Genomic DNA, 11,562 nt, shown 5'->3' on the forward strand with positions numbered 1-11,562 from the left:
GCTGTACCATTTTACATTTCCATGAACAGTACACAAGGGCTCCAATTTCTCCACGTCCTCACTAACTTGTTATTTAGGGTTTTGTTTCTTGGCGTTTCTTGATAGTCGCCATCCTAATGAGTGCAGGTGGAAGGCTTGCTTTTTTCGGGGGGGGCTGTGCTGGGTCTTCACTGCTGCACGTGGACTTTTCTCTAGTTGCAGCGAGCAGGGGCTTCTCACTGCAGGTGCTTCTTTTCTTACGGAGTACAGGCTCTAGGGCGCAGGGGCTTCACTAGTTGCAGCTCGTGAGCTCAGAAGTTGCGGTTCCAAGCTCTAAAACACAGGCTCAACAGTTGTGGCACGCATGCTTAGCTGCTCCGAGGCATGTGGAATCTTCCCAGATCAGGGATCGAACCAGTGTCTCCCGCACTGGCAGGCAGGTTCTTTACCACCGAGCCACCAGGGAAGCCCTAGATTTGCTTTTACATAAATTTTATGTGCTTTCTTTCTCCTACAAACATGCGCTAAAAACCCTCTAAAATATGCTCCATGAACTAGCAAAAGACAATTCCAAAAGGTCTTGAAAGTAATTCAGTTCAGTCGCTCAGTCGTGTCCAACTCTTTGAGACCCCGTGGACGGCAGCACGGCAGGCTTCCCTGTCCATCACCAACTTCCGGAGCCTGCTCAAGCTCATGTCCATCGAGCCAGTGATGCCATCCAACCATCTCATCCTCTGTCAACCCCTTCTCCTCCCGTCTTCAATCTTTCCCAGCATCAGGGTCTTTTCCAATGAGTCAGATCTTCGTATCAGGTGGCCAAAGTATTGGAGTTTCAGCTTCAGCATCAGTCCTTCCAAGGAATATTCAGAACTGATTTCCTTTAGGATGGACTGGTTGGATCTCCTTGCAGTTCAAGGGACTCTCAAGAATCTTCTCCAACACCACAGTTCAAAAAGCATCAACTCTTCTGAGCTTTCTTTATTGAAAGTAGAAAAGAAGAAATAGTCTTTTAAGGCAGGATTTAAGGGACAATAAAACTGTAAAACTCATGTGAAATGGCCAAAAAGGAGAAAAAATAATGGGAAGGCATTCCCATTCATATGTGAAATTTCCAAATGCCAACTGCCTGCATGACCTTCTGAATTCCTTAAGCTGATGTTCAGCCTTCTATTAGAATGCTTCCCTTCCCCCCCACCTGCTACCTGTGTGCTGGGACAGTCCTTTCCTGTGATATTCTTCCTTCCTATTCTCAGCTCTGCCCAGCTACTGGGTCAGTGCCTGCCTCACACATGGGATGACTGAGTGGCAGGGCTCTGTCCTTCCCAAGTGGCAGAGTCACTGGGTTCCTTGGCATTGGAGGGTATCAGTGATAAGCACAGATGGTAGGAGAGCTGGAGCAAAACAAATCCCATTACAACCTTGAAAACTTGAATTAAGTGCCTAATTAAATTTGGAAACATAAAAAGCTTCACACAAAGTAATACATCAATACATCCTAAATTGGAAATATATCCTGGTCTTGGGATTCCTTGTGTCTAAGGAATCCAAAAGAAACCTTAATTAAGCAGTAAAGAACTTGCCTGCCAATGCAGGAGATCCAGGTTCAATCCCTTGGTTGAGAAGATTCCCTGGAGAAAGAAATGGCAACCCGCTCCAGCATTCTTGCCTGGAAAATTCCATGGACAGAGGAGCCTGAACGGCTGCAGTCCATGGGGTTGCAGAAGAGTTGGACACGACTTAGTCACTAAACAACAAAGATTTCAGACTATCTAAAAGACTCTCTGGACCTAGAAGTCACTAGCTAAGTACCTCCCCAGAGATCTAAAATAAAGCAAAAAAAGAGTTTCAAAACAAAGGTATCTATTTAATAGTGAACAGTTTGCATTCAAAAATAAAAGACATGTTAAGATTTATAAAGACACACCCAGCAAACATGCAAAACTTATGAAACAGTTGTTATTGCTTCATCAAAATTTAAGTCATCGATGCTGGAATTATTTTTCAAAGAACAAAATGTTTTATACTTACAGTTATGAAAATGAACCCATGTGTAAAAACTAAGTGTGCTAGTCACTCACTCCGTCCGACTCTGAGTAAAAACTAAAAGAGAATATTAACCACCATTAATCCTAAAACAATCACCATTCTACCATATCACACAACAGATATCACATGATAAAGTTTAAGTGTAGGCTAAATATTAAACTAAAAATTTCTTTATGTAAGTTCGGGGTCATGGTTTTTAAAACGGTATGATAATGACACCAATAAAGAAGGTCAGAAAACAGAAATAGCTCTCTAATTTTATTGACTCTTTGTTCTAATACTCAGGAAAGGAGACAAAAAAACAAAATCATGAAGTATTTTGAAAGTTACTTTCCTTAAACAAAATCTAAATAATACTGTTTTTTATATGGTAACATGTCTTAGGGACCTAGATTAAACATTTGTATTTTCATCATTAATAGTCTATTTCACTTAAAATTACACAGTATACCTCAACTGGGGCATATAAGATATAAATGCAGCAAAAAAAATAGTTCAGAAAAGTCTTTCACAACCTCATCGACTGACTTTGAAAAGGTTAAATGAAACCAAACATTGGAAGTACATTATTGGACTTCACTGGTGGCGCAGTGGATAGGAATCTGCCTGCCAATGCAGGGACATGGGTTAGATCCTTAGTCCAGAAGATTCCATATGCCGTGGAGCAACTAAGCCCCTGCACCACAACTGCTGAAGCCTACTCACTTAGAACCTGTGCTCCACAAGCGGAGGCACCACGCCAATGAGAAGCCTGCACATCGCAACAGAAGAGTAGCCCCACTCTCCCCAACTAGGGAGAGCCTGCAGGCAGCAACCAAGACCTGGCACAGCCAAAACTATATAGTGTATTTTTCTAAAAAAATAAGAAATTTATTTTAAAACAGAAAGTATGTTATCATACTACACTTTTGAGAAAAATAACTGAGAAATATCTGAATATTTAACATCATTAACATTATATTTGAAAATCTAACCGTGACCAACACTTAAGGTCCCTGAAGTGAGGGGGTTCAGCAGGTGCGCCATTCATTCTCTTCCTCAGCCTGGATTTCAGTTCAGAAAGTTGTGTGACTGTGACCTCAGAATGAGGCGTCACCCCACTTCTGCTTTATTGCTAACACAAATTTCCAGCACTTCAGACACCTTAGGGAAAATAAGCGTGTAAGCCCTTTACAACATTAGGCTGTAAAGAACTCATCTGCTGGGAAAGTTTTATTTTGCAGAAATCTAGACAGAACCTTCTGAGTTGCAAAGAGCAAACAATTTTTTCACAATCACCATTTTATTTTGATTCAAGCTAGCTTACCAGTTTAATTTGTGAACAGACTGTCCTTCTAGATAAACAACTTATAATAATAAAATCCAAGTTATTTACATAAATATAATGAAGGCAATTCATCAAAGCATGGCTAATTTCTAACAAAATCCAACTCTACAAAAATGAGAAGGGAAAGCCACTTTCACTTAGGGGGAAAAAAAGGATGGGGCATGCGTTCTATTTTTCAAGAAATATCACTCTCAAGGAGATACATATAAAATAGAACAAAAAATACAATAAGAAAAAATACCATTTTATAATAGGCATACATGCCACAATATTTTATAAAAGTACACTTTTAACATTAAATTTCTAGAGGAAGTATGTCATCTAAAAGGCATTTTTCACTTTCTTTGAAACATTTTAAAGCTATTGATTTCATTTCCATTCCATTTATTTAAAAGCTACAGAGAAAGTTCAGAAAACAAACTACTTTCAACTTTCTATTTAAGAAGCATAACTACATATACCAATGTGGAAGAATCATAATCAGTTCTATAACAGTAAACTTCAAATGAATGCAGTTTTATTATAATTTTTTAGGATTTTAGTTCTAAGTTATATTATCCACAGGGTGGCAGTCTCAACAGCCATAATTTTATCTCCAAATTCAATGCACAATTTCAGTGTTCAAAAAGACACACACATAGGTGAGCAATAACACTTTACTGTCTGATCAACAATTGCAAAAATTGTCCCTTCAAAAAAAATCTACACTTCATAATTTCCCTGTTTCTTTAAGGAGTATTTCCTTTCTGACATCTTAAATTTTTCTTTCAATGTACCTCTTCTATCTAATCTTTTCTATTCTACTGCTACCACCCTATTGAGGGAGATACTAGAGGCAAGGCAAGCTGTTGGATTATTACTATACTGCGGAAGACCTCCCCAATCCTGGTCAATATGGACACCACAGACACAATCCTTCCACGCTCCAGTTCATCTTGCTCACTACTGCCAAATTAATTTCATCAAAACACTCATCATATTATCAGAATTTCCTTCTTCCAGCTAAGTAAACTCCTTACTCCAAAATCCAAGGGCCTTCACAATCAGAATCTTTCAAAATCTCCTATCTAAAAAATGCTCTGCAAGTCAAGGTGGAGGGACTTCCCTGGAGGTCCAGCAGCTAAGACTGCGCTCACAGTGCAGGGAGCCCACGTTAGATCCCCAGTAAGGGAGCTAGATTCCGTATGCCGGAACTAGATTTCCATATGCCGGAACTAGATTTCCATATGCCAGAACTAGATTTCCGAATGCCGGAACTAGATTCCGTATGCCGGAACTAGATTCCGTATGCAGCAACTAAGACCTCAGAGCAGCCAAATATAATAAATGAATAAATAAAAATAAATATTAAAAAAGTCAAGAGGATTTACAAAATAAATTTCACTTTGAATATACCTTGCCATTTCCTGCTTTTCATTCATTTATTCATTCATGTATTTTCTGAACGCTGAGTGCCAGATGCTGTTTCTAGTGTTGATGATACAGAGAGGGGGAAAGCGCCAAGGTCCCTGCTCCAATGATACTGAGAGCTGTTAGTGGAAGAGGGAGAAGCCCCCAGCACTTCCAGCTCTCTGCTGGTAAGGGATACAGCTCTTTCCAAGAGTGAGCCATCAGAAGCACACTAATGGTTGGGGGGCGGGGGGTGATATAAAGACATCAGAGGAGATCTGCCACCACTGACATTGTCTGCTACAGACCAGAGCCTGTTTTTGCAGTCTTACACTATGTTACTATACTACTACTGCTGCTAGTCCATTCTTAATACAACTCATATTCAACTCAGCCAGACTGTGCTAGCAACTATTAAAGGACCTCTGCTCCTGCTTGCTTCCTCCTTATTGCCTTGAAAAAGGTGCAAGTGTTAGTCACTCAGTCGTGTCCGACTCTTTGTGACCCCATGGACTGTTGCCCGCCAGGCTCCTCTGTCCACGGAATTCTCCAGGCAAGAATACTGGAGTGGGAAGCCGTTCCCATTTCCCGGGCCTCCTGCATTACAGGCAGATTCTTTACGGTTTGAGCGACCAGGGAAGCCCCCCTTATTGCCCTGCCTCCCACCAAATCACCTCTACCAGCAAAGCTTAACCAGCCTTCCAAGTCAATCTCAAATGCTGCCCCCTGGAGGCCTTTCCCCACTTCCTTCACACAAACCCAGACCTGATGTTTTAGAGACCTTCAAACCCCTGTAACCCCTGGCTTAGTCTCCTCTGGGCATTTAACACACTAGGTGCTGTATCATAATTATCCGTGTACTTTAACCTCCTTCATCTTTTATTTACTGAGCTCTTTGCTACATTCTTGGGCTATCTAGAGTGTTAAATCATTCCATTTTTAGATATTCAATATTCAAATGATAAGTGTAAAATGTAGACAAAATATTCCATATTTTTTAATTGCCTCAATCCTTTTTAACAGTTTTCCTCAGATATAATTTACATAACCATTAGGTTCATCTACACAGTAGAATTCAATCTTTTTAGTATATTTATAGAGTTGTGCAACCATCATCATAATGTAATTTCAAGATATTTGTATCATCCTAAAAAGAAACCTTGTACCTACATTAGCAATCAGTTTCCATCCCTCTGTGTTCCCCTCCCTCCTTCCTTCCAGGCCTAGACAACGATAATAGAGCCCCTTTCTCTACAGATTTGTCTATTCTAGGTATTTCACATAAGTGGAATTATATAAAGTGTGGTCTTCTGAACCTGCCTTCTTTTGTTTAGTACAATATTCTTGAGATTGATCCATGATGTGGTATATATATCAGTACGTTATCCTTTTTTATTGCCAAATAATACTCGATTGTATGGATACATGTATTCATCAGATGACGGACATTTGGGTTGCTTCCACTTCTTGCTTATGAATAACGCTGCTATAAACATCTGTGTAGACATGTTTTAATTTCTCTTGGGTATATACCTAGGTGTGGAATTTCTGGGTCATATGGTAAGGTGGCACTAGTGGTAGAGAACTCACTTGCCAATGCAGAAGATAGATTCAGGTTCGATCCCTGGCTTGGGAAGATCCCCAGGAGGAGGGCATGGCAACCCACTCCAGTAATCTTGCCTGGAGAATGCCATGGACAGAGGAGCCTGGCAGACCACAGTTCATGGGTTATAAAGAGTCGGACATGACTGAAGCGACTTAGCACCACACATGGTAACTTTATGTTTAACATTTTGAGGGAACAGCCAGTTTCCCAAAGTGGCTGCACTATTTTATATTTCCACCAGCAATGTATGAGGGTATCAACTTCTTCATGACCATTAGACTCTTACAAAACAGAAGTGATCTTACTATATAACATACTCACCCTCATGGAATTAGGTATTCCATGGAGGCTCAGTGGTACAGAATCCACCTGCAATGCAGGAGACTCTGGTTCAATCCTTGGGTCAGGAAGATCCCCTGGAGAAGGAAATGGCAACCCACTCCAGTATTCTTGCCTGGAGAATCCCATGGACAGAAGAGCCTGGTGGGCTACAGTCCATAGGTTGCAAAGAGTCGGACAAGACTTAGTGACTAAGTACACATGTATGGAACTTATATTCTAAGTAGAACAAGACAAGAAATAAACAGGAACAAAAATGTTTATTTTAGATAAGAAGAAAATAAAACAGCATAAGGTAACTAGACAGTAACCAGAAAAGGGAGAATCTCTAGTACACAGGCGGGGAAGGCAATCGCACCTCACTCCAGTACTCTTGCCTGGAAAAGCCCATGGACGGAGGAGCCTGGTAGCCTGTGGTCCATGGAGTCGAGAAGAGTTAGACACGACTGAGCGACTTCACTTTCACTTTTCACTTCCATGCATTGGAGAAGGAAATGGCAACCCACTCCAGTGTTCTTGCCTGGAGAATCCCAGGGACGGGGAAGCCTGATGGGCTGCTGTCTATGGGGTCGCACAGAGTCGGACATGACTGAAGCGACTTAGCAGCGGCAGCAGCTAGTACACAGGGTCTCTCTGATAAGGTAACATCGACAAGAGTGAGATGTGCAGGGCTAGAGAGGGAATACTGCAGGCAGTGCAAACAGCAAGACACAAAACTGAGAAAGGCCAAGTTTGGCACATTCAAGAGACAAAAAGGAAGAAGCCAGTGTGGCTAAAGTAAGATGAAAAGGTCAAGGTAGGAGGTGGCACTGGGGAGGCAAGCAGAGGTCAGACAATGTTGGGCTCAGAGACCACGGTAAAGGTCTTTGGGTTTTAAAATGTCATCGTAATTTTTTAATCCCTTATATTGCTTTAAGTGCTCATCTATGCAAACACTTACTGATCTGTCATACATCTTCTCTTCTAATTGCACCAAACAGTAGCAAATAGTAGAGAGACTACTTGGGTAATTCACATCACTTAGTATGACTTTGTGGCTCAAGAGAAAACATGTAAAACAAGACTACCAATTGTGTTCTGGAAACAAGGCACAAGCATATGAGTGAATCCTTTTACAAATGTATTACCTAGTATTACCTAGTCCTGACCAATGTATTACCTAGTCTTCACCAATTTAAGGTGTATACTTCCCAGACAGTAACTAGTAGCTCTGTTTCACTATATTAAGGTCATTTTCAATAAAGCAACTCAGTAAGAATATAGTGCAGATCATTCTCATAATTTAAACCTAAAATCCCTTCTTTTAAATGTAATTCTAGTTGACTGATATTTTTCTCCATTCCATTAGTTAAAACTTAATATCTAACTGCTAACCATAAAACTTATGAGCACAAAACATTCTACATGTTTCTATATAGTTTGACTCATAAAACAACAAAAATTTCTCACATATTATGCTATATTTAGTTTTTTCAAAGAGACAAAAAATATTTTTAAAACTCTACTGACATAAACACCACGCTCTTAGAACAACTTGTATTGTTGTTCGGTCGCTCAGTTTTGTCCGACTCTTTGCAATCCCATGGACTACAGCACACCAGGTTTCCCTGTCCTTCACTATCTCCTGGAGTTTGCTCAAACTCAAAACAACTTGTTACCCAGTCAAAAGTTATCAAGTTAAAATTCTCTTTTAATATCCCAACCTGATCCCAATGACTTTCTCTCTGGGTACTGAGTACTCTTGCCCAACCAGGCTACTTGCCTGCCTCACCCTCCCCGCCCCCCCCCCCCATCAAGCTCAGCTTTGATACACATTCCCCACCAGGAGAAATTCAACCCATTCTTCAAGGTCTAGGACAAACACTCTCCTCTCCTTGTCTGGACTCTAGTCCTCTTCCCTGAGTAGAACTGATTTCTCACCCATATGCTCCTGAAGCAATTCTGTAACTCAGAAGCTGACCTATCCAATTCTGCCTGCTACAAATATATAAATCTATGTCTTTTTTTTTTTTTTCCCCTTAATTTTTGGCTGCGTTAGGTCTTCATTGCTTTGCAAGGGCTTTCTCCAGTTGCGGGGAGCACGGTCTACTCTACATTGCAGTGCGAGGGCTTCTCACCACAGTGTCTTCTCCTGTGGTGGAGCACAGGCTGTAGGGCGCTCGGGCTTCTATATTTGCGTCACACAGTTCACACAATTTTAATTGCTCCGAGGCATGTGGAATCTTCCCAGACCAGGGGTCAAACCCATGTCTCCTGCATTCGCAGGTAGATTCTTACCACTGTGCCACCAAGGAACCCTGTAAGTCTATGTCTTGGACACAGAGAAACTGTCATCAGACTACTCCTCTCAGCATACCCTCGAGTACATTTAAGCCATTTGCAATTATAGCTGGTACTCAGTTGAAAATCACATCCATTTTAGCACAATTTGGTACAGTATAATACAAGTCATTAGGAAATGCAAGATCACAAATGAAGCACTATGAAGACAATTAAGTAAGAGAGTTCTTTTCCTTCTTCCAAAATCAAGCCTAATTCTTCAGTAAATGGTTTCTGAACAATGACACAATCCTCTATTTAAACGAAACTTTTCCACTCTTATTACCGACACAAGAATTGCTCAACAATTCCTGAAGCTCTAAAGTTTGTGAGTGATATGCATTATCAAGAATTTATGGCTCTAAACCCAGAGCGCAAAGAAGAGAAAGAGCTACACAAAGTCATACTGATCAAAGGAGCCAAAATATACTTTCTTTTAGTATTCTCTCCAAAACCTCCTCACATAAAAAAAACCTGAACATCAGTCAACTTTCAAAATATCTGAGGGTGCTTGGTGTAAACGTCCAAATATTTGAATTAATGGAGACTATCTAAAACATATTTAGTTGTGGAAGTTTATTTACAATGTTAAAGTAATTAATTCTTAATCATGCAGATCACACTAACAGATTATTTCAAAACTCACTGTACAGCTAAAACTACCCAAACAAGAGTTTGGGAAGGCACATACAACTGAACTTTCTGCTGTTTGTCATGGCACTGCCCTGAAACCCATCCACAAGAGGCACTTCTTCCTCCTTCATTTGTTCCCAGAGGCCCAATAGGCTAAACATTATATAGCTCACCCCATTTTCTAATTTCAGCTTGCATTTAAGATAACGCTTTTGTTTCCTTTACAGCTCACATGCTGCTGACACAGCTGCCCCTTCTTTGTAATAAACACAGGGCTTCTATATTTAAAAATACAGTGAAACTTTGTTATAACATCCCCTCCCCAGGCTCCGGCCAATTTTCTCTCTTCCGAGCTCCACCACCACGCCAGGATTTTCTAGCCGCGGCGCTCAAAACGTTATAGACCCTTTGGAGAAGTCACATTTCTTCTTGAAAGACATCTCATCCCAGTGGTCATTTTTCTTTTCCAGAGCGCGTGCGCGCGCGTGTGTGTGTGCGTGTTGGGCCGGGAGAGGGGCGCGGAGAACGGGACGGATGCCCTCGCTCTTCCCGAGCCAAAGCGCTCAGCTCTGCGGCTCCCGAGTCTGGGGAGCTTTCTGTGATCGGCGGCCGGCGTCCCACATGTCAAGCCAGGGTGCCCTCGGCGCGGGGCTCAGGCGCCCCGGGGGGACCCGCGGCCGGGCGGGCGGCAGCGGCGCGGTCGCCGGGGGTCCCCGGCCCGCACCCCGCCAGGCGGCTGCTTTGTGTCGGGGGTCCGGGGTGCGGGCGGGGTGTTTCTAGTGAAGAACCCGGGCGCGCTGACTCGGGGCTCCGAGCCGGGCGCGGGCGAACATGCGCCGCATCGCTCCGGACCGTCCGAGGCGAGGGTGTGGGCCTGCGGGGGGCGCTGGGGGCCGATAAGGCGAGGCTGGGGTTAATCATCACCTCCCGAGCTTTGGGGAGGGGACGGCCCGGGCCCGCAGCGGCGGGAGGACGGCCCCGGGAGAAGTGAAACTCCGTGCCCCGCGCCCCAGCCCCGCCGGCCTCCGGCGCGAGCAGCCGCAGCCTGAGCGCAGCCGCTTCTCCCGGCCGCCCGACTCCGCACTCGAGGCAGCCCAGGTCTAACCACGCTGCTCTAAGGCTCGTTTTCCACAAAAATCACCTGGCATTGGGGGGCGGGGGGGGGGGGGTGTCAGAAAAAAAAAAAAAGAGCCAGAGCCACTGGAAATAAAACAAGTCAGTTTTGCTTGTCTGTTTCTAAAACTGTTACCACGTTCCCATACCGGGAGTCGAACCCGGGCCGCCTGGGTGAAAACCAGGAATCCTAACCGCTAGACCATATGGGAAGTGCTGCGAAGAGCTCCGCGGTGACTCACCTGACAAGAGCGAACGCCGCCGCCGCCGCCCCAGTTCCACCGCCCGCCGCCGCCTCAGGGCCGCCCCAGCAGTCGCCGCCGCCGCCTGCACCCCAGCTCCCCACGCGCTCTCGAGCCCGGGAGCGCGCCCAGTAGGAGCGCGCGGGCGTCCCAGCTACGGGGCGGGGTCGCTCCGCCGCCTGAGGAAAAGTTCTGAGGCCAAGCCCGGCGACTCTCGGCCCCGAAACCAGCTGTTTCACCTTTCTTTCTTTTTTTTTTTTTTTAAACTCCGCCAACGGCCCGCGCCCCAGCCTACGGGTCCGGGCTGCTCCGCCGGTCAAAGTGCGTGCGGACTAGTTGGCAAAGTTGAGGGCGGCGACGTCTCTGGGAACAGCTGTTTGCGTTCGGGGCGGAGGCGGCGCGCGAGCCTCGGGCCGCGAGCCAGCGAGCCTAGAAGGAGGGTGGAGGTTCTGGATCTCGGGAGGGGACAAGAGAAAGAGAGAAGGCGAGCTGACGCGGGGACACGAGACTCGAGCGTGCCCTCAAGTTCCGTCGCGCTCTCGCCCCTTGTCGGCGACCTCCGCCGGCTT

General features: G+C 44.2%; 1 protein-coding gene and 1 non-coding gene across 2 annotated transcripts in view; both read right to left on the reverse strand.

Moving 5' to 3' along the window:
• Positions 1-11,225, reverse strand: part of ELF1 (E74 like ETS transcription factor 1) — a 115,768-nt gene extending 104,543 nt beyond the window's left edge. The window contains exons 1-2 of the mRNA XM_043892509.1: positions 10,994-11,225; positions 2,008-2,079 (exon numbers count right to left, since the gene is read on the reverse strand). The gene's annotated coding sequence lies outside the window, so the exon portion shown is untranslated. The remainder of the gene's footprint in view (positions 1-2,007; positions 2,080-10,993) is intronic.
• TRNAE-UUC lies at positions 10,892-10,963 on the reverse strand. The gene has a single exon. It is a non-coding gene; the product is annotated as a tRNA-Glu (tRNA).
• Positions 11,226-11,562: the final 337 nt, after the last annotated feature.

Source organism: Cervus elaphus, chromosome 30 (genome assembly GCF_910594005.1).
Source record: "Cervus elaphus chromosome 30, mCerEla1.1, whole genome shotgun sequence".
NCBI classification, from domain to species: domain Eukaryota; kingdom Metazoa; phylum Chordata; class Mammalia; order Artiodactyla; family Cervidae; genus Cervus; species Cervus elaphus.